The sequence below is a fragment of the Danio rerio genome, chromosome 8, assembly GCF_049306965.1.
Source record: "Danio rerio strain Tuebingen ecotype United States chromosome 8, GRCz12tu, whole genome shotgun sequence".
NCBI classification, from domain to species: domain Eukaryota; kingdom Metazoa; phylum Chordata; class Actinopteri; order Cypriniformes; family Danionidae; genus Danio; species Danio rerio.
In genome coordinates, this window is record NC_133183.1 from 21,318,445 (window position 1) to 21,331,593 (window position 13,149).

The 13,149-nt window shown below is 36.4% G+C and overlaps 1 protein-coding gene and 1 long non-coding RNA gene across 6 annotated transcripts in view; one reads left to right on the forward strand and one right to left on the reverse strand.

Moving 5' to 3' along the window:
- zgc:92140 overlaps positions 1 to 13,149 on the reverse strand; it is a 66,164-nt gene that overhangs the window by 48,229 nt on the left and 4,786 nt on the right. Inside the window, exon 1 of one of the 5 annotated variants that reach the window (XM_009303892.4) lies at positions 1,753 to 1,865. The gene's annotated coding sequence lies outside the window, so the exon portion shown is untranslated. 5 annotated transcript variants of the gene reach the window in all.
- On the forward strand, positions 349 to 10,092 carry LOC141375616 (uncharacterized). The gene is made up of 3 exons (XR_012384237.1): positions 349 to 425; positions 569 to 676; positions 6,852 to 10,092. It is a non-coding gene; the product is annotated as an uncharacterized lncRNA (long non-coding RNA).

Consider the following 13,149-nt stretch of genomic DNA (forward strand, 5'->3'; position numbering starts at 1 on the left):
TAAAAGAATCGTTCATTAATCGTAATCCAGTTAAAATGCTTAATTAATCGAGATGTTGATTTTACGCCAAATCGAGAGGGGTCTGGATGCAGTGCAATCTAAGCTGAATCCAATCCTTTTTAAATGTGCTCACTTAACACCACCCCTAACTCTACCCGTCACAGTGACATCACTCACTCCATTGAATGCATTGTGTTTGACATTGCATCGCTGAGTGATGCAATCTCAGCTTGCATCATAAAGGCTGCATCCAGATACTATTGGCCAAATCGCCCAGCCCTAGTCCTTTATGCAATGTATATGCAGTGCCGGATCCGGTAAAACGTGAACGTGCCTTGTTCTTCAGACACTAGCGGAGCAGTGAGGATCACGGGACTGATCATGACACGAAGATGGCGATTGTCGACATGGAGATTCAGCTTTGGGTAAAAAAAGGGTTAAAGTTAGTTTTCGCAACAATACCACAGTATAACCAAGCTATTGCTGTGTTTGTTCCTGTCATTTTTCTGATTTTTGATACAATAACCTTCGCTGCAACGTGGGATTTATTGGCCATTTGCTATTAAAGGAAGGAGCAGCAGAGACTTACGGGACTTTGGCAGACTTTGACAGAGACTTCGTCAGTAACCATTACGGTTCATATGGAGCAGTTTCTTCTTCTTCTGAATCACAACATGTAAGTGTATTTAAAATTGTTGCCTTGTTCTCTGTAGTTTGCAACATATGTATTTAATTGTGTGTTGTAACTTGAATCGGTCAGTGTAGATTTTAATCACATATAATACTGAATGTGTCTCATCATTACTTGGGGTAAGGGTTAAGAATACACTGGGCTCACACATATACTCTGTGCTTCTTCATAACCATGGTGGAAGTTGATCGCTGAACAAATCATATGGGAGTAGATGGAATAATTAGATAAAAATAAATGCATATTATAAGACAATGAAAGTGTTTTTTGACCTTGCATCTATATCAGCCTGTTGTTGGAGACCCCCAAAACCAAAATATGAACTTTTATAATGCAAAATATAGGCTCTTTAAGAAAGAGACAATAAACAGGCATTCAAATCCCTGAGGTGAATCTAAGGATAAGGAATGCACTAACATTAAAATTGTGATAATAGCCAAGACAACTATTACTTTAACAATACAACTGATAAACAACAGATATTACCCAAAAGGGACAGTAAAATCTTTCCAAAAAAAAAAATAAAATAAATAAATCAATGATCTTTTGCATTTGGGTTCAAGAATTCCCACAAAAATGTTTAGCAGCTCAACCGTTTTCAAAATTGATCATACCACCAAGAGCTCCAAAATGAAATACGGTTCTAAATACAGATTTCCAAAGTGCAAAGCACCTGCTTAACCAACAACATACCCATCATACCATCTCTAAGCATTCAAACAATCATCCCCTGACAATAAAAAGAAAATAATGTGTAAGGACAAATGAATAACCTACTTTCTAAGCAACAGCCTTAAAGATGAAGTCAAGCAAGACTTCAACACACCCCAACCACTACACACAAACACACACACATACAAGTACACACCCTCAAACAGGCCGCAGGGCTGAGAGCTGTCTGAGCCACCGCTCACCCAGAAAAACAGGCTGATCTGGAGAGAGCAAGAATCATGGGTAGGAGAAAACAAGTCCTCAGAATGCCAGCTGAGAAGGGACAACAAAACACCAAACAGCAAGAGGAGACCCCATTCATTCAGACGCCCTCTATAATATTTACTCACCCACAAAGACTGAAGCATCAACAACACCCCCCCGTCCCAGATTAAACAGATCATCAAGCCTGCTGAGACCCACAGTCCAAACGTCTCAGCGCTGTCATGATTATCTTCAGACTAAAGCCTCTTTCTCTTTTCCTTTCGATCCTTCTTTATGTCTTAAGCAGGGTAAGCGGTAGGTTTGGGGGTGGAGAGATGTTAAAATAATAGAGCTACTGTTTAAGGGAACTCTCCAACCATGTGAAGAGAGGGGGACGAAGGACTGAAAAACAGAGAAACAGAGAGTTCAAGTTTGAGGAAGCAATGAGTCTGAGAAACAGATGGGGTGATAAAGATGTCAAAGATGGTCAACGTGACATTTTATGGCCAGAACTTTGGTGAAAAGCAGTGATTTTTACCCACAAAAGCCCTTGTAGAAAAAACATCAATGTTGGATCAAGATGGTTAAGAAAACTCTAACAAAGTTTAAACCAACTTTCTCACTCATAGAATTTTTAAAAGTAAAATCTTCTACTACAGCCAAAACAAAAATGCCAGCCCAAAAAAAATGTGTAATTTAAACATTGAACTGATTTCAGCTGTTCAAGCAGAATGTGGATGTTAAATTCTATTGTAATTTTAACAACATTTACATTGCTTGGTAATAGTTAATAATAGCAAAGACTCTAGAATACACAAGACAAGTCACTCGTATAGATTTGAATGGGGAAAAGTGTAACAGTCAATCTGGCGAATGAAGCCCCGCCTATTTTTACAGGAGCCAAACATCGATCGCTATAGACTGACGGAGAAGCTCAGACCAGACGTATGCTTTTATGACAGTTTTGTGGTCAACAAACACACTGGACTCTCAGCTTCAAAATTTGCTTCACAGACATAAGAAATATATCCAGATTAAGCTTTAAATTTGTACTTTTAAATGAACCAAGTGTACTTGGAAACAAAAATTATTTGGTTTTGTAACCTGTATGAAATGACCACGAGGTACAGTCAGTCATGCCAAACGCACATCACATGACAGCAACTACTCAAACGGCCACAAACTTGTAAACAAAGAGTCACAATTGTTTCAAAGAGTTTCATTTCTGGGAAAGACTCGCCATCAAGAGCAAGTTGTGAATTACTTCAGAAGACCAGTGGATGATAATGTGTGGCCATAAATGAGGTTGGTGTCGTGATCTTGTTCCTTTCGAGTAAGGATAAGCATAAGCTTGGGCAACCTGAAAATATGCAGATTTTGTTTGATTCTGATGTTTAGAAACTAAACTTACGAGACAGTTGTTGTTTTATTTTATTGCTGATTCCAAATATATAATTTAATCAAACTTTTTTAGAGAATTTGACAATTTCCCATTCAGACGAATGCCCGAGCATACTGAGAGGCATTTCAAAGATGGCCGCAGAGTGAAATGACTTACCTGAAAGGAAAGGTATTAAACTCAATTCCTGGAGGGCCACATCTCTGCATAGTTTAACTCCAACCACCTCCAAATCAAACCTGCTTAATAGTCTATGGTAGTCTTAACCACCTTGATTATTTGGATCAGCTGTGTTTGATTAGAGTTAGGGCTAAACTGTGCAGAGCTGCGGCCCTCGAGGAACTGAGTTTGAGACCCATGTCTTCAAGGGACTTTGATAACAGTAAATAGTAAAAACTCTCACCATAAAAATAGGGTAGAAAACAAAATTATTTTTAATATATATTTTTTCAAAACGGTTCAGAAAAAACAAACAAAACGTTTTCAAAGGAACATGGAAACAAAAAAGAAATTCAAGTGTCAAAAGTCACCAAATACAATCTTATTTATATTTGTATTTATGGTTGCTATATCAAATTCTGTTAAGAGTTAAGCATCAAAGATCATCAGGCTCCAGATATATATAAATAAAAGCACCACAATAAAATTAAAACATTATATTTCTTCTCAACCATTTGCCCCAGTATGCAGAAATTTTATAGGCTTGATGTCTCATACAAAGTGTCAGTACTTTCATATCATACACCTCCTTTACAATATCATGCCATTCACCTACAGATGGAGGATCTTCCTTGAGCCATTTCTTTGTAATGGCCTTTTTGCTAGTTGTTTTGTATTAAGAAAATATGCATTTTTTTTGGTATTTGTGAAAAGGAAATTCCAGCTACATGAAATAGGTTTTAAAATTACACTCCAGATTCAATCCCATTATTGCATTTATATCTTTACTCAAATCTTGCCAATACGTGTGTATAATATTACAATCCCAAAATATGTGATCAGCCAATACATTTTCACATTTTCTCCAGCATTCACCATATTATTGATCACTAATTTGAAAGTATTTAATTTTAGGTGTCGCAAAGAACCTGATTACATTTTTCCAAATAAACTCTGTCCATGAATCTCAATTAATTGTGATCATCTGTATTTCTCAAATAGTTAACCCCTTCTTCATTTGTTATAATTATACTGGCTTCCTTTTCCCATTTCTGTTTTATATACATTGTTGAGTGTTTCTTTGTTAATGTCAGACAGGTATAAATTCATGATACTAGTTTCTTATTAACCATATATGTGTAAGAATCTATAAATACCTGCACTACAGTTGTTTTTAACTGTTGTTGTCTTCTGAATCTCTTATGTGTTTATTGAAGTGGTCTCTAACTTGAAGGAAACGAAACAAATACAATTTTAACGTAATTAAATATTACTTAGTGTACAATCAAATATAATATTAATGTAATGTTAATAATAATAATAATAATAATAATACAAAATAAAATTTCCATTAAGGAGCAGTCCAGCCGTCAAATTTATGAATAATATAAATATTTATAATATATATTTATATATATTTTTTTAGATGTAAATTCATTTTAAAAAAACTAATCACTTAAAATGTAGAGATTGCATTAATTTTAATTGTCAAAAAGAAGATCGAGTGATATAAAAAAACAGTACTCTAAAAAATAATTAAATAAAGGTAGAAAGGGTGCATTTCAGGACTTTGGCCCCATGGCTGGAATTGCTTCGGGCCCCAAAAATCACTAAATCCGCCCCTAGCTGCGGTCTGTAAAGGATGAGAGATTTCTAACACTTAAATAGTTGAGTTAAAAAATATAGCTGATGCTAAATGTATTGAAGATTGGTAGACAAGCTGTTGATTTTTTATTTATTCAAACATCCGTTGAGATCAATTCAAAAACAACAAATCTGTTCTGATACCAAAAGTCTTGTCCATTTATAAGGACCTAAATCGTGTCCTGGGGCTTCGGCTTAGTGTTAAATGGTCACACACCTCACAGAAAATGCTGTGCCTCAGATATCTCACAAGTAGGCCTACAGCAACATTCAGCATCACATGCTACACCCTTAAGTTCAATTACTCGCAAAGTGAAGAAACCTAATTTGTCAATCATAATCTGCCAAAATCCATAATGTGTTGATATGTGTTATGGGCAATTTTCAACTTCCTTTAGCAAGCTGTTAGTGTTAATTTCAAACCCTGCCTACCAAAATTATTATTATTAAATGACTGAAGGTTAATCAATGTGTTGACTATTTGAAAAGTAATGCTCATCAACTATTTATTTATACACTACCTGATGAAAGTCTTGTCGCCTATCCAAGTTTTAGGAACAACAAATAATACTTGACTTCTAGTTGATCATTTGGAATTAGAAGTGGCTTATATGAAAGCCAAAAGCCTCTAGATTACACTTATTTTATTAAATTAAAATATGATCATGATTTGATATTTAAGGATTTAGTTAGGGCAGTAAGGTCTGACTTTGCTTAGACAAAGTCTTGTCACTTAACAGAAATAATATACAGTATATATAAAATAAAGTCATGCTGCAGTGGAAAAATAATTAAAATTGTGTATGACTCCCATGGGCTTTGACGACTGCATCCATACATCTCTGCAGTGACTCAAATAACTTTTTAATAAAGTAATTTGGAATGGCAAAGAAAGTGTTCTTGAAGGACTCCCAGAGTTCATCAAGATACTTTGGATTCATCATTAATGCCTCCTCCATCTTACCCCAGACATGCTCAACAATGTTCATCTCTGAGGACTGGGCTGGCCAATCCTAGAGCACTAGAGCACCTTGACCTTCTTTGCTCTCAGGAACTTTGAGGAACTTTGCTCTCAGGAACGTTGAGGCTGAAGCATGAGAAGGAGCACTATCCTGCTAAAGAATTTGCCCTCTCCTGTGGTTTGTAATGTAATGGGCAGCACAAATGGGTTGATACCTCAGGCTGTTGATGTTGTCATCCACTCTGCAGATCTCTCATACGCCCCCATACTGAATGAAACCCCAAACCATGATTTTTCCTTCACCAAACTTGACTGATTTCAGTGAGAATCTTGGGTCTGTGCGGGTTCCTATAGGTCTTGTGCAGTATTTGTGATGATTGGGATACAAATCAACAGATGATTTATCGAAAAAATATCTACCTTCTATCACTTTTCAAATTGATCAATTAGAAGTCAAGCTCTTACAACTGGGATCGACGACAAGACTTGTCAGGTAGTGTATATTGAGAAGTCAAATCAGATGGGTAGGATTTTAAGCAAAAATGTTGTAATTTAAAATAAAAACGTTCATCCTCTGATGTCAACAGTAAGCTTTTGTCAGCAATTACTCTTTTACAGTTACATCTACTATGCTTATTTTTGTGTATGAAAACTGGAGATCGTTTTTAAGGATCCTTAATTAAATGGAAAGTTCAATAGAGCAGCATATGTAAACAGAAACTTTCATAAGGCACCGTGATGGCAATATCTACAAAATGCGCTGTACAAATCAACTTTAGCTTTGGTTGTTTTTGGTTCTTCTCTCGGTACTTTTCAAGTTTAATTAGCTTTCTTTCCAGTATTAGTTGAAGTTTGCGGGAAAACGGTTTCAAAATCACAAATGACATTGTAGTCATGTAAACATATCCACATTTTACCTTTATTTTATACCAATTTGCCTTATAAAGCAGCAATAACAAATGTTTGACATGGAAATCATCCACGAGCTAGCATAAAACACCTAGCATAACCGTTTTTAAGGCCCAAATATAAACTCACTTTCCCCTCGGGAGCAGTAAACATTCATAAATCCATTCTTACAGGCTGTGAACCTTCCAAAAGAGTTGAGACAACGAGACAACTGAAGCAAGAATGGTGTCACATACTATTCAGACAGAAGCTCATTCTACTCATACTTCATGAATAAGAGTCAGTGTCTTCAACCCAGACGGTGTAGAAACCTTATTTGCAGAAGTCGGAATCGATCAGTGTCACACGGTACCACTCAGGGCTGTCCCAAACACCGCCTGACTCGAACACTGACTTCACTCCACAACTGATTTGTGCCTGTCAGCTCTATACCAAGTGTGAAGCTTGGTGTCTCTGTCAGAAAAAGCTCAGTGACTCATAAACAACATCCACCTCTCATTTATGACTAGTCTTCCGATATATCAGTATCTTCAAAACAACACACCTTTGTATTGTTCCTTTCTGCTATTATTAATAAGAGGCATCATTTTTTCCTTCAGCAAGCAGAGCCAGAGCTTCGTGGAAATTTACTCCGGGGTTCATGTCTGTAACTTTTCCGTATCCATCTCTATGAAGCTGACAAGCGTCTCCTAATTCTTCCTATAAAGGTTCATTTCTAATTAGAAAGCCATCTATTACATAGCAGTTCTGGTGTCTGCTGTCATGTAATTGGTCTGACTCTTTCCTGTAAATATACACACACAGTTTTCTAATTGGCTCTTGAAAGTCTCCAAATGAACAGTCAATGTACACCTAATGGCCACTTTAATAGGTACACCTGTCCAACTGTTTGTTAGCGCATATTTCTGATCAGCCAATCACATGCCAGCAACTCAATGCATTTAGGCATGTAGACATGGTCAAGACGATCTGCTGCAGTTCAAACCAAGCATCACAATGGGAAAGAAAGGTGTTTTAAGCGACTTTGAACATAGCATTGTTGTTGGTGCCAGACGGGCTGGTCTGAGTATTTCAGAAAATGCTGATCTACTGGGATTACATGCACGATCATCTCTATGGTTTACAGAAAATGGTCGGAAAAAGAGAAAATATCCAGTGAGCGGCAGTTCTGTGGGCGCAAATGTCTTGTTGATGCCAGAGGTCAGAGGATAATGGCTAGACTGGTTCCAGCTGATAGAAAGGCAACAGTAACAGACATAACCACTCGTTACAATCAAGGTGATCAAGAAGATCAAGAAGAGCATCTCTGAACACACAACACGTACAACCTGGAAAAACATTGCCTGGTCAATTGAGTCTTGTTTTCTCCTGCGACATGCGGATGGTAGGGTTGAATTTGGCATCAACAACATGAAAGCATGGATCCATCCTGCCTTGCATCAATAAATCAGACTGGTGGTGGTGGTGGTGTAATGGTGTGGGGGCTATTTTCTTGGCACACTTTAGGACCCATTAGTACAAACTGAGAACTGTGTTAACACCACAGCCTGAGTATTGTTGGTGACCATGACCATCTCTTTATGACCACAGCTACTTCCAGCAGGATAACTTCTTTAATGTCTTAAAGCGCGAATCATCTCAGACTGGTTTCTTGAACATGACAATGAGTTCACTGTACTCAAATGGCCTCCACAGTCACCAGACCTCAATCCAATAGAGTACCTTTTGGATGTGGTGGAACAAGAGATTCGCATCAGTGATGTGGAGACAAAAAATCTGCAGCAACTGCGTGATGTTATCATGTCAATATGGGTCAAAATCTCTGAGGAATATTTCCAGTACCTTGTTGAATCTATGCCACAAAGGATTAAAGCAGTTTTAAAGGCAAAAGGGAGTTTAACCTGATATTAGTGAGGCGTACCCAATAAATTGGCCGGTGAGTGGACATTTTTTAACTTAATAATTAGACTTTATTTTAGTGTATGTAAACATACAGTCTTCAGCTGTTCATTCACAAGAAAACCTCTATCTTATTTATCTTATTTCTGTGTGAACTACAAAACCTGGATTTGCATTTTAGTCATTTATGTGGATCCAACTGGCATGGGCCAGTTTAAGTTTCCGCTGACAGTAAGCTGACCTTGGAGTCTGGGTGAAAAAAAAAAACAATCCCCCAATTGACCTTAAATTTAGTTTTTAGGAATTGTATAAAGCTGAAACCCACATATATTTCACCTTTATTTTAAGTATAACAAAAATGTTTTAGTTATACGCCTGCAATTTTTCCGTATCCATCTCTATGACAAGCGTCTCCTAATTCTGCCTATAAATATTCATTTGAAATTAGGAAACCATTTATTATATAGCAGTTCTGTTGCCTGCTGTCGCGTAATTGGTCTGCCGTTTCCTGTAAATATACACACATGGCTTTCTAATGAGCTCTTGAAAGTCTCCAAATGAAAATCTCTCCCACTGTGTGGAACTCATTTACATCTCTTTACAAAATGTTTACTAATTAGGGCAAAATCTGAATGAGGCTTAAAAATATCATCTTTTCTATCTAAATGGCAGTGGTGGTAGACGGCGCAGTTATTTGAGCATTCAAATGAGTGTGTTCGTCCGTCTCGTGATGCAGAGATGAAGATGACGTCCATGTTTGACAATGAATGAGGAGGATGTTGGATCTGTCTTATCACAAGAGCGGAGGTTTGTCGCTCGATGACCTCTACTCGACGGGACAAAGGCGTGAGACAATGCTCAACCTCTTCAATCACCTCTAAACCTAAAACCAGAGAACGGGATTTGTAATCGACCCTGTCAACGCTTTTTGAGGCAAGAAAAATGAAGGGCAGTGGGTGTGTACTATCTTTGAGAGCCCAGGTGTTGAGTATACACTGTTAACAATTTCCTGTAGAATCTACAGTAACTTACTGTAAATCAATTACAGCAAAAATACTAAACTTACATTTACAGCATCATTTATCTTCCTCAACGTGTATCTACAGTGTAGGATACACTCAAAAAATATTTCTATTGCTTGTTTAAACTACTTTGGTAAAATGTGTGTGGGAGATGTGTGTGGGAGAACTTAATTGTTTTACATCCAATTTACTTAAATGTGTAAAAACTATTCAGTTTTAACTTAATCTATTTGTGTTGGGACAACAGGATGGAGTTTTGTGGAACACAGCATTTTTTTATATTGCATCTTTACTGTAAAATATACAGTAATGTTCACAATATGACTTAAAATAGAGTTACACATTACTTAACTATCCTACAGTAAATTACAGTTCATATTACAGTTAAATAAAAAGGTGTAGCGGGACTCACTAGTCACTGGTAAGGGTTAAGCTCTAATCTGCCACAATGCAAAACTACGCACGTTTGAGTGCAATACAAAAAAAAAAAAAAGATACACATTTACACAAAGAACGCATTAATAAATGATGGGAAGATTTTTACTATTTTAATGTTTTAATTTTTAATTATTAATTATTATAATAATAATGATCAATTATCATCATTATTATGATAAAAGTGTATTTATTATTGCACAGTTATGTTTCACAAGTTAAACAAAATACACAGAGTAACCCTTTTTCTAACTAAAGCCTTAAATTGGCCTATTCTATTAAGTCATAATTCAGTCATTCATTCATTTTCTTTTCAGCTTAGTCCCTTTATTAATCCGGGGTCGCCACAGCAGAATGAATCTCCAACTTATCCAGCTTGTTTTTACGCAGCGGATGCCCTTCCAGCCACAACCTATCTCTTGGAAACACATACTCATTCACACTCATACACTTCGGACAATTTAGCCTACCTAATTCACCTGTACCGCATGTATTTGGACTGTGAGGGAAACCGGAGCACTCGGAAGAAACCCATGCGAATGCAGGGAGAACATGCTGACTTTTTCAAAATATCTTCTTTTGTGATTAACAAAAGAAAGAAACTCAAATAGGTTTTGAACAAGAGAAGAGTCAGTAAATCATGACAGAATTGTAATTTTGAATCTCTTTAAAACAGAGTAAACAAGTAAAAAAATCCTCAGATCTGAGATCATTTCACTTTTGAGTATGGAAAAAAGCAGTAAGAACATTTCACTAAATATCTCCATTTGCAATCTACATATTAAAAGAAGTAACAGGTTTGGAAAGACAGGTGGGTTGAGTATAGGATGACATTTTTTCCTCTAACCAACCCACACTGCGCAAAACCACACGGATCAGTTCAGAAACCAAAAATTGCAATTGACAAATACAACACACAACATCCCCAGAGTTGGCCATACAGAACAACCACCTCCACTCCGGTTAATATGGTAGCCTCCTTTCTGAGTGATGTCACCCTGACATTGCATCATCACCCCAGGAGCTAAATGAGTTGCTTTTCTTAGGTCCCTTAAAGCGACTGGAGTGAGAGAATCTGAATATAACGGTGACGCTGGAGAAGCTTGAAATTGACTGACAGAGAGGAGGACCCACAGATGCTATTAATAGCCTTTCAGCCTCTTCAGTCACCAGAACAAAAGCCATATGTGAGCAAAGCAACACATACACACTGCTTATGGATGAAAGTGAAACAGATGGAGGCATCAGACTGATGAGAGGGACAGATCTGGCTGTGTCCCCCCATAGAGAAGTCTGCCTTTTCTCCGTAAATTTGTTCTTTTGAACAGTCTGTTTCGGTAGAAAATGACAAACGTTGATTTTATACGTCATCGTGTGGTTCCTGACATCCCAGCGTGGCACATTACTTGCTCTACAACATTCTGCTCTAAAGCAATTTCTACGAAGCAAACTTCAATAAACATGGTAATTAAGGCGGTTTATTCTAATTTTGTGTCAATTTGCTGCAACTATGAAACTGCACATAAAAAACAAAGCTGTTTAGAGCCTCAGTCTAATTTGCATTTACATTAAACAAAAAATTCAGTTCCTTCGCTTGGATGAAAACATCTTTGTCTACTTAAAATGCTATTAAGACAGAAACTACTTTATGTGTTGATTGAACAACCTCACAAGCAAGAGATGGGGATATTTACAATACATTTACTTTTTTGTTGTTGTTGTTGTTGCTATTTAGTAACATTTCATTTAAATTTAACCCTTAAACAGGCAAGGGTGGAAAACAATGAGGAAAAATTTATTTCATTTAATTTTTGTATATCATCTAGACCGATAAGTAAAATATATCCAAAGAAATTTTTTTAATATTCTGATTTACTTAAGATTTTATTAGTTGTATCTCCCAGGATATGCTGTCTTTGGTATAGGCAAGGCAAGTTTATTTGTATAGTACATTTCGTACAAATTGGTAAGCCTTTTTGTAAAAGTGCTTTACATCGACAAGAATAAAAGACACAATAAAATAAAAACAACAAAGAATACAGATGATTAAAACAGATTAAAATGTGTTAAAACTAGTTTTACAGGAATGAATAAGAAAAGAAAGACATAATAGTGCAATCTGTCAGATTGTAAAGGCACAGATTATCAGATATGTATTAAGACTTTATTTGAATGTGTCAAATGTTGGAGTACATCTGATCTATTCTGGAAGCTGATTCCAGCAGCGTATAGGCGTAGTAGCTAAAGGCAGATTCACCCTGCTTTGACTGAACTCTTCGAATTTTAAATTTACTTGATGCTAATGATCTGAGTGATCTTTTGGGTTTGTCTACAGTAAGCATATCTGTTATGTATATACAGTTGAAGTCTGAATTATTGGCCCCCTTTGAATTGTTTTTTCCTTTTTAAATATTTCCCGAATTATGTTTAACAGAGCAAGGAAATTTTCACAGTATGTCTGATAATATTTTGTCTTCTGGAGAAAGTCTTATTTGTTTTATTTCAGCTAGAATAAAAGCAGTTTTTATTTTTTTAAAAATCATTTTAACAACAAACGTGTTAGCCCCTTTAAGCAAATTTTTTTTCCGACTGTCTACAGAACAAACCATCGTTATACAATAACTTGCCTAATTACCCTAACCAACCTAGTTAACCTAATGAACCTAGTTAAGGCTTTAAATGTTACTAAGCTAGATAGAAGTGTCTTGAAAAACATCTAGTAAAATATTGTTTACTGTCATCAGGGCAAAGATAAAATAAATCAGTTATTAGAGATGAGTTATTAAAACTATTATGATTAGAAAGGTGTTGAAAATAATCTTCTCAGCATTAAATAGACATTTGGGGAAAAAATAAACAGGGGGGCTAACAATTCTGACTTCCACTGTAGGTCCTGGGCCATTTAGTGATTTATAAACAAGTAATAATACTTTAAATCTATTCTGAATGTAACTGGGAGCCAGTGCAAAGATCTGAGGACAGATGTGATGTGCTCGGACTTTCTGGTTCTGGTCAGAATCCTGGCAACAGAATTCTGTATGAGATGCAACTGTCTGTCTTTTTGGAAAAGTATGAGGACTCCATTACAGTAATCCATCCTGCTGCTGATAAAAGC